The sequence below is a fragment of the Kogia breviceps genome, chromosome 7, assembly GCF_026419965.1.
Source record: "Kogia breviceps isolate mKogBre1 chromosome 7, mKogBre1 haplotype 1, whole genome shotgun sequence".
Taxonomy (NCBI): Eukaryota; Metazoa; Chordata; class Mammalia; order Artiodactyla; family Physeteridae; genus Kogia; species Kogia breviceps.
Genome location: NC_081316.1, coordinates 99,916,122 through 99,938,774, shown reverse-complemented (window position 1 = coordinate 99,938,774; position 22,653 = coordinate 99,916,122). Strand labels below are relative to the sequence as shown.

The window sequence follows — 22,653 nt, the reverse complement described above, 5'->3', positions numbered from 1 at the left end:
TGCTTTTAATATAATGTATTTAATTATATGTTTATATAATTTGTTTTTTAATAATGGTTGTGTTTAACAACAACAGATAATTCCTAAAAATGTAAATGACTGGAAATTGCAAGACAGAAAGGGCCTGTTGCAGGCTGGCTTACAAATTCACAAATTTATCCAATAATTCATTCATTCACACTGATTTCATCTCTGCACTTTGCTAGAGCCTGAGTTAGTCATTGAGAAGATAAATATAAATAAGAGACAACTTTTACACTTGAGAATCTCAGGTTAATGGAGAAGACATACTTGCAAACAGACCCTAGAAATAAGTATAATGAATGCTGTAATAGAAATATGTACAGGTCTGACAAGAGTACAGAAGAGGGAATAATCAGTCCCGCTGCACTGAAAAAAAAATAGCCATACTCTTTAGCAGGCATTATAATCTACCTGGTACTAAAACATAACGAATAGGGCCTCTGGCTATGCAGTCAGGTGGACCTGGGTTCAGATACACTTCTGCTGCCTATCAATATTCAGTGACTAAGTAATCCTCATCTGTAAAATGGGGCTGATAATACCTATCTCACAGGTTGTTGTGAAGACTGATGGAGATGATGTCTACAAAACATTTAGCAAGTACTCAATACCTAGCTTGCAATACATTATATCAGGTGTTCTTATTTTAGTGGTTCCCCCACTGTATTCAAATGAAAATGAAGTGCTTGTAGTTTTCTGAGCACAACATTCTTCTTCAGGGTCTGTGCCTTTGTTTGGTGAATTTCTGCTCATTCTTTAAAATTTAAGGCAAACATCTGGTCTCCTCTGTCAAGTTAGCCATTCTCTCCTTGTGTCACCACCACGTAAATACTTCATTGTGGAACCAATCATGGGATAACTTTGAACTGAGGATCCCTTGAGGGCAGGGACCATGTTTTCTTCCTCTTGGTCTCTCTATTCCCTGACACAAAGTAGACACAAGATAAATGATCAATTAGTGAGCATATTAAATAGGAAAAGATAAAAATTTAAGTGAAGGAAAGATGTACGTTTCTAGAGACTTCAAGTTTTTTAAAAGTTCTTGCCATTTGATCAGAAATTCTAACTCGAGGAGCTAATAAGGAAATAATCCTAATTAGAGAAAATGTACAAATAAAAAAAGGTTTTTGCAGTGTTATTTACAATGTCACAAACCATAATAGAGAAGGTAAACATCTAATAATGGAGACATGATTTACACTGAAAATATTTATAACTACTTGACAAAATATTATGCAATCATTAAATATGATGGGTAGAAAAACTATACAATAACAAGGGAACATGCCAATGATATAAACATATGTGGAAAAAGAAGAATGCAAAATTAAAAGTATTATCTAAATGCACACAAACACACATGTATGAGCACATATACACACAAAAAAAGGATTGAAGAGAAATACACCAAACTGCCCAACGAAGATAGTGTTCAGGAACATAGGTGTTGAGTGATTTATTTCCTTTACTGGAGAAGAGACCATCTCAAAATTCATCTTCTACATTTCTATATATAATGTATTACTTTTACAAAATTTTTAAAATAATAATGTACTATTCAACATGGGCCCCTGAATTTCCCTAGGAATGTTTAGCAGCCTGGGGGCAGGATCAGAGGAAGCTGATGGTTGGGCTTGCTCAGAAGTGAAGCAATTGGGGGATCCTAATTAAAGTATTGTGGGACTTCCCTGGTGGCATAGTGGTTAAGAATCCACATGCCAATGCAGGGGACACGGGTTCGAGCCCTGGTCCGGGAGGATCCCACATGCCACAGAGCAACTGAAGCGCATGAGCCACAACTGCTAAGCCTGCACTCTGGAGCCCGCGAGCCACAACTACTGAAGCCCGCGTGCCTTGAGCCTGTGCTCCGCAACAAGAGAGGCCACTGCAATAAGAAGCCCGCTCATTGCAACGAGGAGTAGTCCCAGCTCACTGCAACTAGAGAAGAGTCCATGCACAGCAATGAAGACTCAACATAGCCAAAAATAAATAAATAAAATAAAATAAAATAAAAGTATTGTGGGCTTGGCTCACAACAAGGTCCAGTCTGGGTATGAAAGCATACTAAAAACCAGAAAAGGGTCATGGTCTGAGAAAATGCAGTCAGAGAGGAGACTTTTAAAGCTTTATGTCTTGGAAATAAAGTCATTCTCAAAGCCACACTGAAACAAATGGATAGCTTTGTTTGGTCTTACTTTAAGACACTATTTTTTTGTTTTGTTTTTTTGTGGTACGCGGGCCTTTCATTGTTGTGGCCTCTCCTGTTGCGGAGCACAGGCTCCGGACGCACAGGCTCAGCGGCCATGGCTCACGGGCCCAGCCGCTGCGCGGCACGTGGGATCTTCCCGAACCAGGGCACGAACCCATGTCCCCTGCATCGGCAGGAGGATTCTCAACCACTGCGCCACCAGGGAAGCTCTAAGACACTATTTTAATAAGTTAATTCATAGAAGCAGTTAGTTGAAGGAGAAATAGTAAACCAGGATGGATGGTCAAAATTGCTGGATACTGGTTCTCCAGCAATGAGAAATAGGAGCTGACTCTACAGAGGTGGCAAGCACAAAGACCCAGAAAGAACTGCAAAAACACGGGGACCCTGGGAAGGGGCAAATGATATACACTCATGAAAGATATCATTGCATTACATTGTGGTATGAATTATAGTATAGCAACTTGTACTTGAAACAATGATTCATATACTACAAACATGAACCTAATATCTTCCTTTAAAAAATGTCAAAATCAATGGGAAAATGTAAGTGAAAACACTTTGTAGTATGTAAAATGCTACACAATTGGTCAATTATTATTTTTAATACCCTTAGCATATGAAGATAGTGATACACATAATGCATTTTAAAATGTAGCTATCCAAGCCAATTAATTTTTAATTGGCACTTAAAAGTATAATCTTCATTAATCTGGAATTGTATTTTTGTAGAATGCCTCATTTGCTAATACTGCTGAATAAAAAAGACATTATTGTCCCAAAGGGATGATGTCTCATAACTTAGAACAAATGAGTTATTCTGATTCTTTCCAGAGCAAATTTTGAGAGACAGAGTGAACATAATAGCTCGAGGCATCTGGGAGAAGGGATGCCACAGATGTGGAAAGAAGGAGCAGAAGGAGGCAGTAGGGTTGTCTAAAATAAACTTTCCTTACTCCTCACTTTTGCTAAGTGTTGGCCAGTGACTGGCTGCCAGGCTGCAAGCCAAATTCCAAAAGGACAAGTAAATAAACAGTTAATGCTAGTTTTTCTGCAAATTTGCACATGCCCACCCACACGAGGACTAAATTAAACTTTCCCCAACTGAAATCAGGCTGCAGGCAAGTAAGAATTGTTACCTATTCTTTCCTCATTAGGTATCCTTACTGTGACTTTGGCTCTGGGGAACGTTTTGGTTATCAAGCAAGCAAATAATTAATTTGAGCCCTTTTTCTTAAGGCAGATCCCTTCCTGGCTACAGCAGCTGTACTTGCTATCCTTGAGGAGAAGCTACAGACAGTAGTGTGGTCAGATTTATACTTGTAGAAAAAAACAAGCACACGTTCTCTGAAATGTCTTAACCTTGACCAGCTTAAACTGGATTTTATTGCTGCTTGATTTCCAGAGGACCATGTGCCTGACTGCCCAGGGGAATAGATAGTGTTCAGAATGAATATTGAAATACCGAGTCATTATTTGCTCTGGGGGAATGCCAGAGCTGCCTGCTGCCTGGGTTTTAGGGGAGCAGAAGAAAGGGTTCCTATTTTAAAGACCCAGAGTAAAAGTATTTTCCATAATCCTTTCCTGCAAGAACAAAACGAAGCCACTGCAAACAGTGATGAATCAAAATAATATGTATAATGAGAAAGAGCATCTTTTTATTGTGACCAAAATGTTGGCAATGGGGCCTAGGACCAGTCGTTCTAAGTGGATCCCTCACCTCCCCTGCCTAAGACTTGTATGCAGATTAAATTAGTAAAAAATGAATGTCAAGGGCAGTTTGAAAAGGGGACAGGGAGTACATTATCAGCCTTCCCAACAACCTCCAACCCCTGTCTGAGTAGCTTGAGCAGAAAGGTAACTGCAGATGTGTAAAGCACATGCTTGCTTTAAATCTCACAGCATCAGGGCTGGCACCCGCTGAATGATTAATGTATCAAAGGCAGAGGCAGCTAGGCATCTGATCAGAAGAATGGGCTAAGGCTTCCCCAGGCACTTTTCTGGAGGCTGGCAGTTATAAAGGTCATCTTGCTATCGGGGGAAGTAATTTCACGGGCCGGTGGCGATTCTGCCTTGGGTGATGATAGACAAAGTTGCAACCAGTCATGTTATTGGGGATCCCCCACTATGTAGTGATGAAGGAGAGTAATTCTGTTGAATTCTGATGACTTTGGAGGAGTATTGCAAAGAAAACTAATTTTCCCCGTGGAGGTAAAATGTGTACCATTTGAGGTAAATGGCCCTCACCTGAAGTGGATCCCAGGCTCCTATTAGGAAAAAATATCCTGTTTTCCTTTCAGAAGGTAGCATTTCACTTAATTATAAAAGTATATCATAAAACATTTTAAAAAACTAAGGCCCCCTTACCTAACTCCCTGCCCTTGAAGGCTACAACATGAAGTTATGGGTCCCTGTTTGGATGGGACCAGATTGGAATGCTGGGTCAGAGTGCAACATTCACGATGTATAAAAGATGGGACCTCTGATTTGAGTGAAAGCCAACACTGGAAGTGTCTGTAACCATAGTAACCAAATCAGAAACACGTATTAATGTTAAGCAAAAACAACTGGCAGTTTGCCTAGGCATCACTTAGAAGCATTAACTTCCTAAGGTGAGCGCTGCAAATAAAAAGCCTATAGAATGATGGTTCTGCATCAGGCACTCGGTTCAGCAGCACTCATTTGTTCTCCCTGAGAAAACCACTTCACGGACCTGCCACAGTGCTGGGGCCTGCAACAGGGGCTGCAGATAGAGAAGCATCACGTGAGAGCAGGGAGCAGAACCTATTCCTGGACTGATTTCTGAGACTCTGTGCCTCTTTCTTATTGAGTGTATTGCAATTATGGATTTATATCTCCCTAATATTGCCTTTATTGTAATCCAGGTGCACAAGTCCACCAAAATGTTGTAATTCCCACTGTAAGTAATATCAGGGTAGGCTCAGACCCCTGTATGGACAAGGCATTGCCTTCCCACGGAATGTATAGGGTTTCAGGGACCCTACAATGGAAATTTACAGGTCCCCAATCAGATCAACACTGTCAGCAAGATGTGAGGAACAGAACACAAGCTTTTAGCTTCAGAAGACCTGAGTTCAAGTCTAAGTTCACTCACTTACTTCCGGCATAACTTTAGGCAGCCTGTTTCAGGCTCAGTTACTCTATCTCTCAAATGGGGATAGTTTCCACCTAAATGAGTTCACAGGATTAAATGAGATACTATATCACAGGGCACTTGTCTTGCCCCATTAGAAATAAGCACTTTTTTTCTGTGCCCTCATAGCCCATTTTATTATATTTATATCTCTTAAAAGGCACCCTGCAGTTTGGCTCTTAATACTTTTACATATGTCTAACTCATTAAATTAGGAGCTCTTTGAAGGTAGAAATAGTACCTTATATTCATTTCTTATATCCCTAATCCTGAACCTAGTTCATTTATATGAATTAGCACATTTATATAATTTGTATTATAAGGAGTTCAATAAATACACATTTAACTGAATTTAATTCATTTAAGTTGAGTTGAATTGAACTTGCTATCTTATTTGCCCCTCAACTACCACTTCCGACTGGGAGTATCTTCACTGAGCAGTAGGCAGTGCTGAGCAGCTTGGGCAAGGGGGAGTCTGGAATGGATTCAATCAGAGTTTGGGGTGGGGTTGAAGCAGCAAACCATAGCATTGTAGGAGCTGTGTCTGCCATGACTTTCTGTACAGGCTGAGGGAGTAGACTCAAATCCAAACATTGGAGCCATGCTTATGGTGCTGTTACTATTTTTCTTACCTAACTGAGATGACCCTTTCAATGGTTCCACTTTTCCTAATTTGTTTCTCAACTTCTAGACCCAGGATGTTTTCTCTAAGAAAAACTGTATCCATTGGATAAGAGGTGAAAGATTGGAAATGACTTTGGGGATGATAAGTAAATTTGTATCATCCTCTTAATACTTATTTTTACATTATGAATTTTTTAGCGAAGATATATGCCCTCTATCTTTCACTGGTGAATCAATGAGATTTTATATTGGAAAGAGTATTTGTAAACTTCAAACGACTTTACTGAGTTAAGTTGCTATTATATGAATAAAAGTGTAGCATGGGTTCAGTTGCCTCTGTTCCATCACTTTTTTTTTTTTTTTTTTTTTTTTTTTTTTTGCTGTATGCGGGCCTCTCACTGCTGTGGCCTCTCCCGTTGCGGAGCACAGGCTCCGGACGCGCAGGCCCAGCGGCCATGGCTCACGGGCTTAGTTGCTCCGCGGCATGTGGGATCTTCCCGGACCAGGGCACGAACCCGTGACCCCTGCATCGGCAGGCGGATTCTCAACCACTGCGCCACCAGGGAAGCCCTGTTCCATCACTTTTAACTTAAAGAATTTGTAAACTTGGATTCAGGTCCTGGAGCCAGCTCCTGTGTGCAGCTGTCAGGAATGTCATAGCTGAGTCCGGGTGTTCTGTGGGGCCATCCTCCCATCCCCACGATCTCCTCTCCATTGCCTGGGCCACCCATTAATTGGATCTTTGCCTGCCTCATACCAATTATGCTCTCAAGCATAGGACAAATCTAAACCAATTTCCTTTTGGTGTTTTTAGGGGTTAGATATTCTTGACTTTGCAATCATGTGGTACTTCATTATCTTGTATGAGCATTACTTTTGTGGCCAGCATCACTTCAGGAAGTGCAGAGCACCCTGGCTAAAAGTGAGTCCTGGAGTGTTTCCAGTTCTTCTAAAAGGAAAGTTGATGCTGTAGTAGTATCTGGCATTCCAAACTTTGCAATGCAAGAAATTCTATCTTTCAAAAACAGGGGTCACAATAACAGCAAACACTTCTATAGTACTTTCTATGTGCCAAGAACCATTCTAAATTATTTCTGTCATACCTATTTAGTGAATTCATACTAGGACCCTGTGAGATAGGTTATTTTTAGTAACCCAATACTATACATAATGAGTCTGGGGTGCAGAGAAATAAATGCCTTGTGCAAGGTTATATAGCTATGCGGTAGTAGTGGCAGCATCCGAACCCAGATATGAAGGTTCCAGACTCTTACTTACAAGGCTATTCATTGAAAGGGGGTGTAAAAAAGCAAAATCTCATTATAGCAAGTAATTTCAACTATTTCCCCTCATTAAGACTCTTTCTGGGGGCTTCCCTGGTGGCGCAGTGGTTGAGAGTCCGCCTGCCGATGCAGGGGACACGGGTTCGTGCCCCGGTCCAGGAGGATCCCACATGCCGCGGAGCGGCTGGGCCCGTGAGCCATGGCCGCTGAGCCTGCGCGTCCGGAGCCTGTGCTCCGCAGCGGGAGAGGCCACAGCAGTGAGAGGACCGAGTAAAGCAAAAAATAAAAATAAAAAATAAAATAAGACTCTTTCTGCCTCCAGACTTCTCTGGGACCAACAGCCGGCCGGCCTGGGACCCGGGACCGTGGGCTCAGCCGACTACCATGGGCTCTGGGTCAAACCAGCAGTTTGCAGGTGGCGGCGCCGAGTCGCCTGAGGAGCCGCAGGAGGATGCGGCTAGGGCGCCCGTGGAGCCGCAGCTGCTGTACGGAGCCGGCGTCTGTAAGAGGTTCAACTTCCGCGTGGGATTCGGCTTCCTGCCCATGACCGCCCGCGCGGGGGTCCACTCGACCCCCGGTGGATGTCTTTGTGCACCAGAGTAAGCTGCACATGGAGGGCTTCCGGAGCCTGAAGGACGGTAAGGCCATGGAGTTCACCTTTAAGAAGTCCGCCAAGGGCCTGAATCTCTCCGAGTCACCAGCCTGGTGGGGTGTTCTGTATTGGGAGCGAGAGGCGGCCCAAAGGGAAGAACATGCAGAAACGCAGATCAAAAGGAGACAGGTGCTACAACTGTGGAGGTCTAGACCATCATGCCAAAGAATGCAAACAGCCACCCAGCCCAAGAAGTGCCACTTCTGCCAGAGCATCAACCATATCGTAACCTCTTGTCCACTGAAGGCCCAGCAAGCTCCCAGCTCACAGAGAAGGCCAGCCTACTTTCTGGAAGAGGAAGAAGAGATCCATAGCCCTGCCATGCTCCCAGAGGCCCAGAATTGAGCCACAGTGGGTGGGAGCTATCCTTCTGTGATCAGAAAGTTTTGAGGAACAGGCATCAATTGGCAGAGTGGAGAAAGTGGGGACAGGGTGGGTAGGGGCAGCTGGCACTGCCATATATCTCAGGCCAGGGTCCACAGCGTCACCCCCTCTTCCCTCTTGGTGGGAAGGGGTGAGGCAAAGGAGCTCCAATTATACTCTATCCAAATATACCCGAGGGCTTTGTGGGGTAACCCTCCCTACATGCTTTATCTGAGTCTCCAACCCCAGAATCTCCAGCTTTTGAAAGTGGCCTGGAGAGGGAAGTTGTTTTACTCATAAAGAAAGATAGGGAATAATATTTCCCATGCTAGAGTGAAAAGATTAAGCATGAGACCGGATTGATGGACCCAACCCACAAGCCACTACCTTCTGTGGGAGGAAATATCTCAGAGGTAAGGCAGGGTTTTCAGCATCTTGTCTACTCATAATCCCCTCCTGGGATAGAGTGCTGAGAACTGTCCCAAGCAGTGGGTTGTGATGATAGGCAAAAGGGGTTGTTGAGGGAACAGCTGCAGACCTGCTGCTTCTAAGCTCACTCCCACTTCATTCTGGGCCAATACAATTTTATTTATTGGCTCCCTTGGATGACTATACCTTGGGACCCACTTTCTCCACGATGCCAACTGCACTAGCTGTGTGCGAATGACATATCTTGTGCATTTTAACTTTTTAAAAAAATAATATAAATATTCTGGTTTTGTATTTTTGTGTATTTTAATCTAAGGCCCTCATTCCTACACTGTGTTCTCAGGTACGTGAGCAATCTCAGGGATAAGTCAGCAGCAGCTCCAGGTCTGCACAGCAGGAATACTTTTTGTTGCTGTATCACCAGAGGGAACAACTATTTGGAGCATATAACCTATTGAACTACCTCATTTTTGCCAATTAGAGCTGGATTTTCCGCCATAATGTCCTCTTTAAACCCCTCCATCTTCAGTGTTTCATGGGAGACTAGGTTTTAACTTGGTTGCCCCATGACTGGTCTCCTTCTATTGAAAGACTGGGAATCGGTCTGAACAGGAAAAGGTGGTACAGAGAGGTTAGGAGAGGCTGGGCCAAGTAAAAGGTACAGAGAGGGAAAGCCAAGATTAGGTAAAGGTCATCTGTATGTGTGATAAAGGATTCCTGCTCCAGATCTCTAGTCCCAGGGCACAGGACTCTCTGTACATGCCAGATCCATCCTTCACTGGATTGGGCTAGGCCTACCATGCACAACAGGGTGTATTGTGACCCATGCCCATACCATACAAAGTTTTGTCACCTAAGTTTTTTCTCCTAACATCCTTCTGGTGATGATCAGTAATCAAATGGCAAAAGGAAAAAAATTCTTCCCCTCTCCCTTTCTTCTTTACTCCTTACCATGTTTATTTACTGAATCTGAATTTCTACTAGGAATTGAACTCATAGTGGAATATGAGCATAAATAATGTCCACAAACAATTCACAGCCTATAGGGGACAATAGACATATAAGTAGTAGGTAATGTATTAGAGGAGAAATACAATATAAAGAAAATTGTTCTTTGCAGAAGCACTGAAGAAGAATGGTTAATTCTTCCTGGAGTTCCAGGAAGACAGAAAGACAAAGAGAAGAAACAACGATTTGGGAAAAGGTCAGAAGTAGATATGGATTAACCCTCAATAATTGAAAGTCCTTTCAATATAATAGGTGTTTACACAGAATCTATTATGAAATTAGCATCATGTTAGTGGCGAAATGAATATGGAGGATAATATGACAAGGTCCCTACCTCAGTAAGTGTACAACCTTACTGAGGGGATAAAAGCTGTAAAGTTGTCCCTCAGTATCTGCAGGAATTGGTTCCAGGACTCCCCTCGAATACCAAAATCCACAGATGCTCAAGCCCCTTTTATAAAATAGCGTAGTACGATCAGCACTTTATATCTGTGATTTTTGACCCACGGTTGGTTGAATCCAGGGATGTGGAACTCACAGATAGGGAAAACAGATTATATACATAAAATTATCAGAAGTCTATGATAAAATGCCAAATGCATCATGTAAACAAAAAATGCAATCAAAGATGAGAGAAGGGAGCTATAAGTATGGACTTAGCAGTCACAAAGAATTTCATGGACATAGGACCTCAATATGTGTGTTCTGTGTACTAACCTTACTATGACTCCATCTTATTTACCTATCTTAATTTTCCCTTCACTGAAACTTTTCCCTTTTTTTCCATTTTGTTACATTTATTTTTATAAACCAATTTAAATCCTTTCTTTTCCTTTTATAAAAGTGTAAGGAAGGAAAAGAGAGAGAGGGAGGGAGAGAAGAAGAAAGGGAAGAAGCAAAGGAAAAGTGTCTCCATTGGCATTTGAACCTTTTGATGCTCTGAGCCATGCAATCCAATAGCATATTGCTATGTAAACACTACAGTAAAGCAAAGTGGATAAGAACCTAAGCTTAAGAGCTTGACTTCAGGGGTTCAACTCTCAGCTCTGCCACTTATAGATGTGTCACCTTTGACAAGTTATTTGTGTTTTTAAAAAGTCTTGAAGAGAGAAATTGGAAACTATTTTCAATATTTAGATTTTGAAAGATTTTGTGTATTTTGCTTTTCTGTGCCCCTTATTTCATAAACCACATATTGAGGACCCAGTTTCCTCATCTATAAAATGAAAATAGTAATAGTACTTTCCTCAATAGGTATATTGAGAGGATAAGTGAGTTAATTACATTAACAAGCTTAGAGCAGCCTCTACACAAAATTATTATTCATTAGTCATTTGACAGTTGTTTCCTGAATATACACTATATTCCAAGAACTGAGCTACATCTTGGGAATATGTAAATAAACAATTTACAAACCCTATACTCAAGGATTTCACAATCTATTGGGAGGAACACTAAGCAAATAATTTTAATATAGCTTGATATTTGCTAAATTAGCTGCATGCACAAGCATATCTTCATATTTTACTTTTACTAATGTAGCATAAAATGCATTAACTTTTTACCAGTTAAAACTGAGCTTGCGGTCAACTGAAACTTCTGGATTTTGTCATATGAAGTATTGCTTATTCAAGTCTTTTCCTTCCTGTACTATGCAATCAAAAATTTTACATACATAATTGTTTTCTGTATTACATTTTATCTGCTTTAAGCCTATTGTTTTGACTTGTTAGGAGTGCTTTAAATCTAAGCGTCATCTCTGCCCTAAGTCTTCCTCCCAGGTTTGTGTTATCTGTAGATTTGATGAGCATGCCTTCCACAGCTTCACTAGGTTTCTGGAAGAGGACAGACATGGACACAGCCCATTGGCACCATGAAATAATTCCCTTCATGTTAGTACCTAGTTATTAATCACCTTTTTTATATACAACCAACTGTAAATTTTAGCTACTGTGTTAACATTCAGGTTATGTTTTTCCCCATCCCACCCACTTCCTAGCTCCTAAATTGTGAGCTCCTCCAGGTTAGGAACACAAAACTCTGTGTCCATAGGGCCTAGTATAATTCCTGACATATAACTGATGATCAATAAATAGTTGTCGAATAAATGAATGAAACCATCTATTCTATTTGGTTTGGGTTCAAGTTTTTTGTTTTTTGTTTTTGTTTTTTGTACATGGGCCTCTCACTGCTGTGGCCTCTCCCATTGCAGAGCACAGGCTCCGGACGCGCAGGCTCAGCGGCCATGGCTCACAGGCCCAGCTACTCCGCAGCATGTGGGATCTTCCCGGACTGGGGCACGAACCTGTGTCCCCTGCATTGGCAGGTGGATTCTCAACCACTGCGCCACCAGGGAAGCCCTGGGTTCAAATTTTATCCAGGATATTCCTTTGCTAAATTGCAGTAATTCCAGGCCAAGTATGTGATCACACTTTGGAATCTATTAAGTTATGGGTTATTAATAATATTAATTTTAGATATTAACTTAAGAAAGATAGTGTAATGTTCATGGATAACAAAGAGAAAATAGAGCTTAATTTCGGTTTTACTTCTGCCCTTTCAATGAAAATTATCTCCATGATGAGAAAGATAGAATAAAATGGACGAGGTAGATGCAGAGATTCTAAGAAATCATCTGGCTGCTCCCAAACAGTTCAAGTTCCTCAGCCAGGGATTAAAGCCATGGAACTCAGAAATCTTGCAAGCAAAATCATTGTGTTCATACCAGTGAGCTCTAAGAGAAGTAGAGAAGAGGTCTTAAAAGACATAGTAAACAAAGGTAAGTAACATTCTAGTTTTCTAAAGGGGAAAGAAAGTGGATTGGCATTTTGTTTATTTTTAATTTATTCTCTTTGTCCAAATTTGATATCAAGGTTATTTAATATTATTAAATGACTTGGGAATTTTTCTCTTTTTTTCTATTATTTTGAAGGCTTTGTATAAAACTGAAATCATCTGTTCTTTAGAGTTTTGTAGAACTAATAAAATCATCTGGTAAGATGTCTTCAATCAAGGGAGGTGGTTGATTACTGATAGAATTTTTTTTTTAATTATAGGACTATTTAGGTTTTCTATTTCTCCTTGAGGAATATGGTCATTTTGTATATGTTTAAATTTTATGGGCAAAATGTAAATATATTATTCTTTCACTAAGTCTGCTATATTGTATTATAACCACTTTTTATTCCACAGATTTTGTTTGTTTTACCTTTTCTTCATGATCAGTTTCAGCAGAGGCATGTTTATTAATTTTTGGTTACATTAATCTAAATTATTATATATTTATGCTCTGTTTTTCTAGACTCTACTTTTATTATCTTATTACTTTTACTTTCTTTAGATTAGCTCTGTTGTTCCTTTTCTAACACAAGATTTACCCTTAGCACATCCAATTTCACTTTTTTTTAATGAAGTATTTAAAGCTATAAAATTCTCTATGCCCCTTATTTTAGCTATATCCCACACATTTTAAATTATGTTATTTTTATTATTATTCAGTTCTAAGTGTTTGATAAGTTTTTGGGAGGTAACATTAGTTTGTACTTTAATTACATTGTAGACACATGATATAATCTGTATGATATTGATCCTTTGATAGTTGAGGGGTTTTGTTTTTTGCTTTTGTTTTGCCTAAAGTGTGGTCAATATCTGTAAATGCTCCATATCTGCTTGAAAAAAACATAGTTCATCCTCCTTATTTGCAGATTCTGCAGTTGTGAATTCACCTACTCACTAAAATGTACTTGTAATGCCGAGATCAATAACTATGGTGCTTTCACAGCCATTTATGAACATGAACAGAGCAGTGAAAACTTTCAATTGCACAATGTGTATGCTCCCAATTGAGGTCAAACTAGGTGACACTCTGCCTTCATATTTCAGCTCCCATAGTCTAATTGTCTTTTCACTGTCTACTTAGTGTCACATTTTTGCATTTTAGTACTCTTTGGTGGTGATTTTTCTATCTAAAACAAGCCTCCAAGCATAGTGCTAAAGGGTTGTCTGGTGTTCCTAAGGGCAAGAAAGCTGTGATGTGCTTTAAGGAGAAAACATGTGTGTAAGATAAGCTTTGTTAAGGTGAAAGTTATAGTGCTTTTGCCATTAAGTTCAAGGTGTATATTAAATAAGGTATCTTTAAACAGAAACACACATAAAACAAGGCTCTGTATTATTAATCAGTAGAAGAAAATGTCATGATCTGAGGTTCTCAGAACTTAACCATTGAAGCCTCATAGATAGCCTCATCCACCAGAGAGCTGACAGCAGAAGCATGAAGAACTACAATCCTTCAGCCTGTGGAATGAAAACTACATTCATAGAAAGATAGACAAGATTAAAAGGCAGAGGGCTATGTACCAGATGAAGGAACAAGATAAAACCTCAGAAAAACAACTAAATGAAGCAGAGATAGGCAACATTTCAGGAAAAGAATCAGAATAATGATAGTGAAGATGATCCAGGACCCTGGAAAAAGAATGGAGGCAAAGATCGAGAAGATGCAAGAAATGTTGAACAAAGACCTAGAATAATTAAAGAACAAACAAACAGAGATGAACAATATAATAACTGAAATGAAAACTACACTAAAAAGAATCAATAGCAGAATAACTGAAGCAGAAGAATGGATAAGTGACCTGGAGAAACAGAATGCTGGAATTCACTGCTGTGGAATAGAATAAAGAAAAAAGAATGAAAAGAAATGAAGACAGCCTAAGAGACCTCTGGGACAACATTAAATGCAACAACATTTGAATTATAGGGGTCCCAGAAAGAGAAGAGAGAGAGAAAGGACCTGAGAAAATATTTGAAGAGATTATAGTTGAAAAATTCCCTAACATGGAAAAAGAAACAGGCACCCAAGTCCAGGAAGTGCAGAGAGTCCCATACAGGATAAACACAAGGAGAAACACACTGAGACACATAGTAATCAAACTGGCAAAAATTAAAGACAAAGAAAAATTATTGAAAGCAGCAAGGGATAAACAACAAATAACATAGAAGGGAACTCCCATAAGGTTAACAGCTGATTTCTCAGCAGAAACTCTACAAGCCAGAAGGGAGTGGCATGATATACGTAAAGTGATGAAAGGGAATAATCTACAACCAAGATTACTCTACCCAGCAAGGATCTCATTCAGATTCAATGGAGAAATCAAAAGCTTTACAGACAAGCAAAAGCTAAGAGAATTCAGCACCACCAAACCAGCTCTACAACAAATGCTAAAGGAACTTCTCTAAGTGGGAAACACAAGAGAAGAAAAGGCCTGCAAAAACAAACCCAAAACAATTAAGAAAATGGTAATAAGAATATACATATCAATAATTACCTTAAACATGAATGATTTAAATGCTCCAACCAAAAGACACAGGCTCGTTGAATGGATACAAAAACAAGACCCATATATATGCTGTCTACAGGAGACCCACTTCAGACCTAGGGACAGATACAGACTGAAGGTGAGGGGATGGAAAAAGATATTCCATACAAATGGAAATCAAAAGAAAGCTGGAGTAGCAATACTCATATCAGATAAAATAGACTTTAAAATAAAGAATGTTACAAGAGATAATGAAGGACACTACATAGTGATCAATGGATCAATCCAAGAAGAAGATACAACAATTATAAATATATATACACCCAAAAAGGAGCACCTCAATACATAAGGCAACTGTTAACAGCTATAAAAGAGGAAATTGACATTAACACAGTAATAATGGGGGACATTAACACCTCACTTACACCAATGGACAGATCATCCAAACAGAAACTTAAGAAGGAAACACAAGCTTTATATGACACCATGGACCAGATAGAGTTAATTGATATTTATAGGACATTCCATCCAAAAACAGCAGATTACACTTTCTTCTCAAGTGTGCGTGGAACATTCTCTGAGATAGATCACATCCTGGGTCACAAATCAAGCCTCAGTAAATTTAAGAAAATTGAAATCATATCAAGCATGTTTTCTTACCACAACGCTATGAGATTAGAAATGAATTAAAGGGAAAAGAATGTAAGAAACACAAACACATGGAGGCTAAAAAATACGTTACTAAATAACCAAGAGATCACTGAAGAAATCAAAGAGGAAATCAAAAAATACCTACAGACAAATGACAATGAAAAGATGACAATCCAAAACCTATGGGATGCAGCAAAAGCAGTTCTAACAGGGAAGTTTATAGCTACACAATCCTACCTCAAGAAGCAAGAAAAATCTCAAATAAACAATCTAACCTTATACCTAAAGGAACTAGAGAAAGAAGAACAAACAAAACCCAAAGTTAGCAGAGGAAAGAAATCATAAAGATGAGAACAGAAATAAATGAAATAGAAACAAATAAAAAATAGCAAAGATCAATAAAACTAAAAGCTGGTTCTTTGAGAAAATAAACAAAATTGATAAACCATTAGCCAGACTCATCAAAAAAAAAAGAGGGAGAGGACTCAAATAAATAAAATTAGATATGAAAAAGGAGAAGTTACAGCAGACACTGCAGAAATACAAAACATCCTAAGAGACTACTACATGCAACTCTATGCCAATAAAATGGACAACCTGGAAGAAATGGACAAATTCTTAGGAAGGTATAACCTTCCAAGACTGAACCAGGAAGAAATAGAAAATACGAACAGACCAATCACAAGTAATGTAATTGAAACTGTGATTAAAAATCTTCCAACAAACAAAAGTCCAGGACCAGATGGCTTCACAGGTGAATTTTATAAAACATTTAGAGAAGAGCTAACACCCATCCTTCTCAAATGCTTCCAAAATATTTCAGAGGAAGGAACACTCCCAAAATCATTCTATGAGGCCACCATCACCCTGATACCAAAACCAGAAAAAGATACTACAAAAAAAGAAAATTACAGACCAATATCACTGTTGAATATAGATGCAAAACTCCTCAACATAACACTAGCAAACAGAAACCAACAACATATTAAAAGGATCATACACCATGATCAAGTGGGATTTATCCCAGGGATGCAAGGATTCTTCAATATACGCAAATCAATAGTGTGATTCACCACATTAACAAATTGAAGAATAAAAACCATATGATCATCTCAATAGATGCAGAAAAAGCTTTTGACAAAATTCAACACCGATTTATGAAAAAAACACTCCAGAGAGTGGGCATAGAGGGAACCTACCTCAAATAATAAAGGCCATATACGACAAACCCACAGCAAACATCATTCTCAATGGTGAAAAACTGAAACCGTTTCCTCTAAGATCACAAAAAAGACAAGGATGTCCACTCTCACAACTATTATTCAACATAGTTTAGGAAGTCCTAGCCATGGCAATCAAGGAAGAAAAAGAAATAAAACGAATACAAATTGGAAAAGAAGAAGAAAAACTGTCACTGTTTGCAGATGACATGATACTATACATAGAGAATCCTAAAGTTGCCACCAGAAAACTACTAGAGTTAATCAATGAATTTGGTAACATAGCAGGATACAAAATTAATGCACAGAAATCTCTTGCATTTCTATATACTAATGATGAAAAATCTGAAAGAGAAATTAAGGAAACACCACCATTTACCACTGCAACAAAAATAATAAAATACCTAGGAATAAACCTACCTAGGGAGACAAAATACCTGTATGCAGAAAACTATAAGACACTGATGAAAGAAATTAAAGATGATACCAACAGATGGAGAGATATACCATGTTCCTGGATTGGAAGAATCAATATTGTGAAAATGGCTATCCTACCCAAAGCAATCTACAGATTCAATGCAATCCCTATCAAATTACCAATGGCATTTTGTACAGAACTAGAAGAAAAAATCTTAAAATTTGTATGGAGACACAAAAGATCCCGAATAGCCAAAGCAATCTTGAGGGAAAAAACTGAAACTGTAGGAATCAGACTCCCTGGCTTCAGACTATACTACAAAGCTACAGTAATCAAGAAAATATGGTACTGGCACAAAAACAGAAATATAGATCAATGGAAAAAGGTAGAAAGCCCAGAGATAAACCCACACACCTATGGTCAAATAATCTATAACAAAGGAGGCAAGGATATACAATGGAGAAAAGATAGTCTCCTCAATAAGTGGTGCTGGAAAAACTGGACAGCTACATGTAAAAAATTAAACCAGAACACTCCCTAACACCATACACAAAAATAAACTCAAAATGTATTAGAGACCTAAATATAAGACCAGACACTATAAAACTCTTAGAGGAAAACATAGGAAGAACACTCTATGACATAAATCACAGCAACATCTTTTTTGATCCACTTCCTAGAGTAATGGAAATAAAACCAAAAATAAACAAATGGGACCTAATGAAATTTATAAGCTTTTGCACAGCAAAGGAAACCATAAACAAAATGAAAAGACAGCCCTCAGAATGAGAGAAAATATTTGCAAACAAATCAACGGACAAAGAATTAATCTCCAAAATACATAAACAGCTCATTCATCTCAATATTTAAAAAACAAACAACCCAATCCAGAAATGGACAGAAGACCTAAATTGACATTTCTCCAAAGAAGGCATACAGAAGGCCAAGAAGCACATGAAATGCTGCTCAACATCACTAATTATTAGAGAAACGCAAGTCAAAACTACAATGAGTTATTACTTCACACCAGTTAGAATGGGAATCATCAAAAAATCTACAAACAACAAATGCTGGAGAGGGTGTGGAGAAAAGGGAACCCTCTTGCACTGTTGGTGGGAATGTAAATTGATACAGCCACTATGGAGAACAGTATGGAGGTTCCTTAAAAAACTAAAAATAGAATTACCATATGATCAAGCAATCCCACTACTGGGCATATACCCAGAGAAAACCATAATTCAAAAACACACATGCACCCCAATGTTAATTGCAGTGCTATTTACAATAGCCAGGTCATGGAAGCAACCTAAATGTCCATCAACAGACGAATGGATAAAGAAGTAGTGGTACATATATACAATGGAATATTACTCAGCCATAAAAAGGACCAAAATTGGGTCATTTGTTGAGATATGGTTGGATCTAAAGACTGTCATACAGAGTGAAGTAAGTCAGAAAGAGAAAAACAAATATCGTATATTAATGCATATATGTGGAACCTAGAAAAATTGTACAGATGAACTGGTTTGCAGGGCAGAAATTGAGACACAGATGTAGAGAACAAATGTATGGACACCAAGGGGGGAAAGCAGTGGGCAGTGAGGGTGGTGGTGTGGTGAATTGGGCAATTGGGATTGACATGTATACATTGATGTGTATAAAATTGATGACTAAAAAGAACCAACTGTATAAAAAAATAAATAAAATTCAAAAATTCAAAAAAAATAAGAATGGATAAACAACAAGGTCTTACTGTATAGCACAGGGAACTATATTCAATATCTTGTAATACACCACAATGGAAAAGGATATGAAAAAAATAATGTACATATAGGTATAACTGAATCACCTTGCTGTGTACCTGAAACTAACCCAACTATACGTCAATAAAATAATTTTTTTTTAAAGAAAAAGAACCTTGTATTTCTCCTAGTACCAATGATTCAGTATTCACTAATTAAGTGTTGCTGGAACTTTACAGAACACAACTACCAAGAATAATAAGAACCAACCATATATACACTATAATTGTTAGGTAAATATTTCTAATGATACCTATTAAATTTTCTAAAAGGAAGACATGGCCATAGTGTCAAAACCATGGTAGACCTCAGGCTCTCATGATTCTTGCTGCAAAGGACCTCAGTATACTGAGGGAGCAGTCCTGGGGCATTTCTTCAGTACTATCTCCTAATGTATAGGTGACTAAAATACACAGACACCACCAACAAAAAAAAATTGTAGGTGACTTGAAATTGGAAGAGAGAGCAAATATATAAAGTGAAAGAGTTAGAATCCAGTTCCCAAAGGTTTCAGGCCTGTGATCGATTTTTTTGGAAACTCTCTCATGACATTAAACTCAGGCCCCTTTGTCACCAGGAGATTGCATTTCATAAGGATGGACTAGGGATGGAAGCATATGGGGGCCTGAGATAACAGGCCCCTTGATAAAGTAGATGCCCTTGCTGAGTGCAATAAGCCACAGCTGTTAGGTTAATTTTGTTTTCCAAAAATAAAACTTAGGTGGGACCAACCAAAGCCTAATCAGCCATTCCATGGAAGAACTGCTGCTGAAAACAGACTGACTTTTTTTCCCAAAACATCATTAAGTCGTCATGTGCTTTTCCAGTATTTCCCTTCCCATCACTTCTAACAAGCAAGATGCATTAAAAAAAGAAAAAAATTGGCTCAATAATCAAATGTTCCTTTCATCTTCTTGTTAATTTAGAACTGCCAAAAGCCAGTGTTCATGACATTTCAGTCCATTACATGGGAGTGATGATCCACACACTGAAACTGGCTGATATCAAATAGCCAGATATGAATGGAAACTTCTGCCAAAGGATTAAGTAACCAACATATGGGTAAGTGGTACAAAGGGAGTATGATGGAAGTCGGTTTAAAGATTTCTTGTGAAACTAAACTAGTGTTAAGCATTTGAAACTTTCTAGTATCTTTAAATAATCTGGATGACAAAGCACTTGCCTACAGATTCTGACTTTGTAGGATTAGAAGAGGGCTATTTATCATTAGCTGTGGTACAGTCCTGCCCTCTGTGCTCGCCCCTAAACAGTCACACAATCCTTAACATGGGAAAGACTAGAAAGGATTCCAGGACTGTGTTTTGCCTATAAAACTAATTTATAACATTTATCTTGACAAGAGTGGCTGAAGACAGCCCTAATACCTAATAAGAGTTATTTAGCAAGTGTCATAAGACCCGATGGTTAAATAAATCACTTATCCTGAAAATTAACTTTCTACTCCCTCAGGCATCTATTTCAAACCTTCTCTCTTCAAATCTTTAATTTCTCCTCCTCTTCCTTCTTATACCTAAGGATCTTACCTCATACTTCATAGAAAAATATAAATCCAGTAGAAAAAGAACCATCTCGTTGCCTAATGATCCTTCTTCCGAACTCCTTACACCTTCGATCTTTTCCCTTCTACATAAAATTCTCCCTTTCTAATGGATCATTCTCATTGACATACAAACATGACTTAATTAACGTCTCCTGTCTTAAAAAAACAAACTGGACTCCCTTGATTCCACATTTCTCTAGCTCCATTGTTTCTCAGCTTCCCTTAGCAGCAAAACTACTCAAAAGAGTTATCTATGCTCCTTTCTCTACTTAACCTGACTCTCATTCACTTCTTGACCTCCTCTAATTGTGCTTTTGTTCCTGCTACTCATCAGTGACCTAACCTGGTCAGCGTCTCAATTCTCCATTTTCATCTTTTGTGGCCTCTCAGTAGCATTGGATGTGTTACTGAACCTCTTTTCCTACACATCTTTCATATCACAGTCACTTGATTTTTCCCCTGGTAAGATCCTCTACTTCTATCAAATTTTAAACATTGAGAATATATGGGGCTGTGTACTCCACTCCCTAACCCTCTCTGTCTACACTCTCTAGGTGATCCCATCCAGTTCTATATGTTTTAAGATAAAGACTGAATTTTTTAGCTCTAGTCCAAAGATTCTTAAATTTCGGTGCCGTAAACACCTCTGGCAGTCTGATAAAGCCTAGGGACCCCTTCATAGGAAAATGTTTTAAAATGTATAAGTAAAATACAGACTATTATAAAATAAATACATTGTGCTGAAACACAGTTATCAAATACAAGAAAATAGATTTATGATATTATAATAAGAGGTACTACTTCTTTAACTCATTGAGTAATATGATATAGCAGAAAGTATAGTAACCATGATATATAATACCATGCAGTAGTGAGTATAAACTATATTCAAGATATCTGTATTAATTGTAATAAAATATGAAAACATCTCATTTTTACTGGTGACTATATCACAAGCATCAATAATATTATTGTGGTTTGTTGTCTACTAACATAATGGATAGGAATACTGAATTTCAATAAAAACAAAATTTAGTAGTAATAAGATAATAAATGATGAAGTGGGATTTATTCTAGGAAAACAAGACCAGTTCACTATTGGGAGAAACAATAACTGTAACTTATTACATTAAAGAATAAAGGAGAAAGTTATGTGATCATCTCAAAAGATTTTTTAAAAGGATTTGATAAAATTCAATATCCATTTATGATATAAAAATAAAACTCTCATCAAACTAAGAATAGAAAGACATTTTCTCAATCTGATAGGGGCATCTTTCAAAAAAACTACAAATAACATCATACTAAATGGTGAAATACTGAACCCTTTCCTAACCAGAGAGAAGAAAATAATGTTTACTGTCATCACTTTTATTCAATGTTATTTTGGAGATCTAGCAAGTGAAATACTCAATAAAAATTTTTAAAAGGCATAAATATTGGAAATGAAGGAATATAACTGTTTTAATTCACAAATGATTGACTTATATAGACAATCCAAAGAAATCTACAAAATAAATTCCAAAACTGATAAGTAAGTTTAAGAGGGTCACAATACACAAGGTAAAAATACAAAAATTAATTGCATTTCTGTATACTAGCAACAATCATTTTTTTAAAATTAAAAATTATTCCATTTAAAATAGCACAAAAATATGAAATGTTTAGAGATAAATTTAACAAAATATGTACGAGACTTATAGAAGAAAAGATACTAAAATGTTCTGAGAAAGTTAAATAAGACCTAAATAAAGGTAAAGATACCCCATGCTCATGGATTGAAAGAGTTGAGATTATGTATTAAAAGATTAATTCTAGTGTCCTTAACTGATTTATAGGCTCAATGCCATCTGAATTAAAATCCAAGAAGGTCTTTTAAATTTTTTTATATTTTTAGAAAATGGGAAGCTAATTCTAAAATTTTATGGAAATAAAAA

At 38.1% G+C, this 22,653-nt stretch overlaps 1 pseudogene; it reads left to right on the top strand.

Moving 5' to 3' along the window:
• Nucleotides 1-7,678: 7,678 nt before the first annotated feature.
• On the top strand, nucleotides 7,679-8,291 carry LOC131759918 (protein lin-28 homolog A pseudogene; annotated as a pseudogene).
• Nucleotides 8,292-22,653: the final 14,362 nt, after the last annotated feature.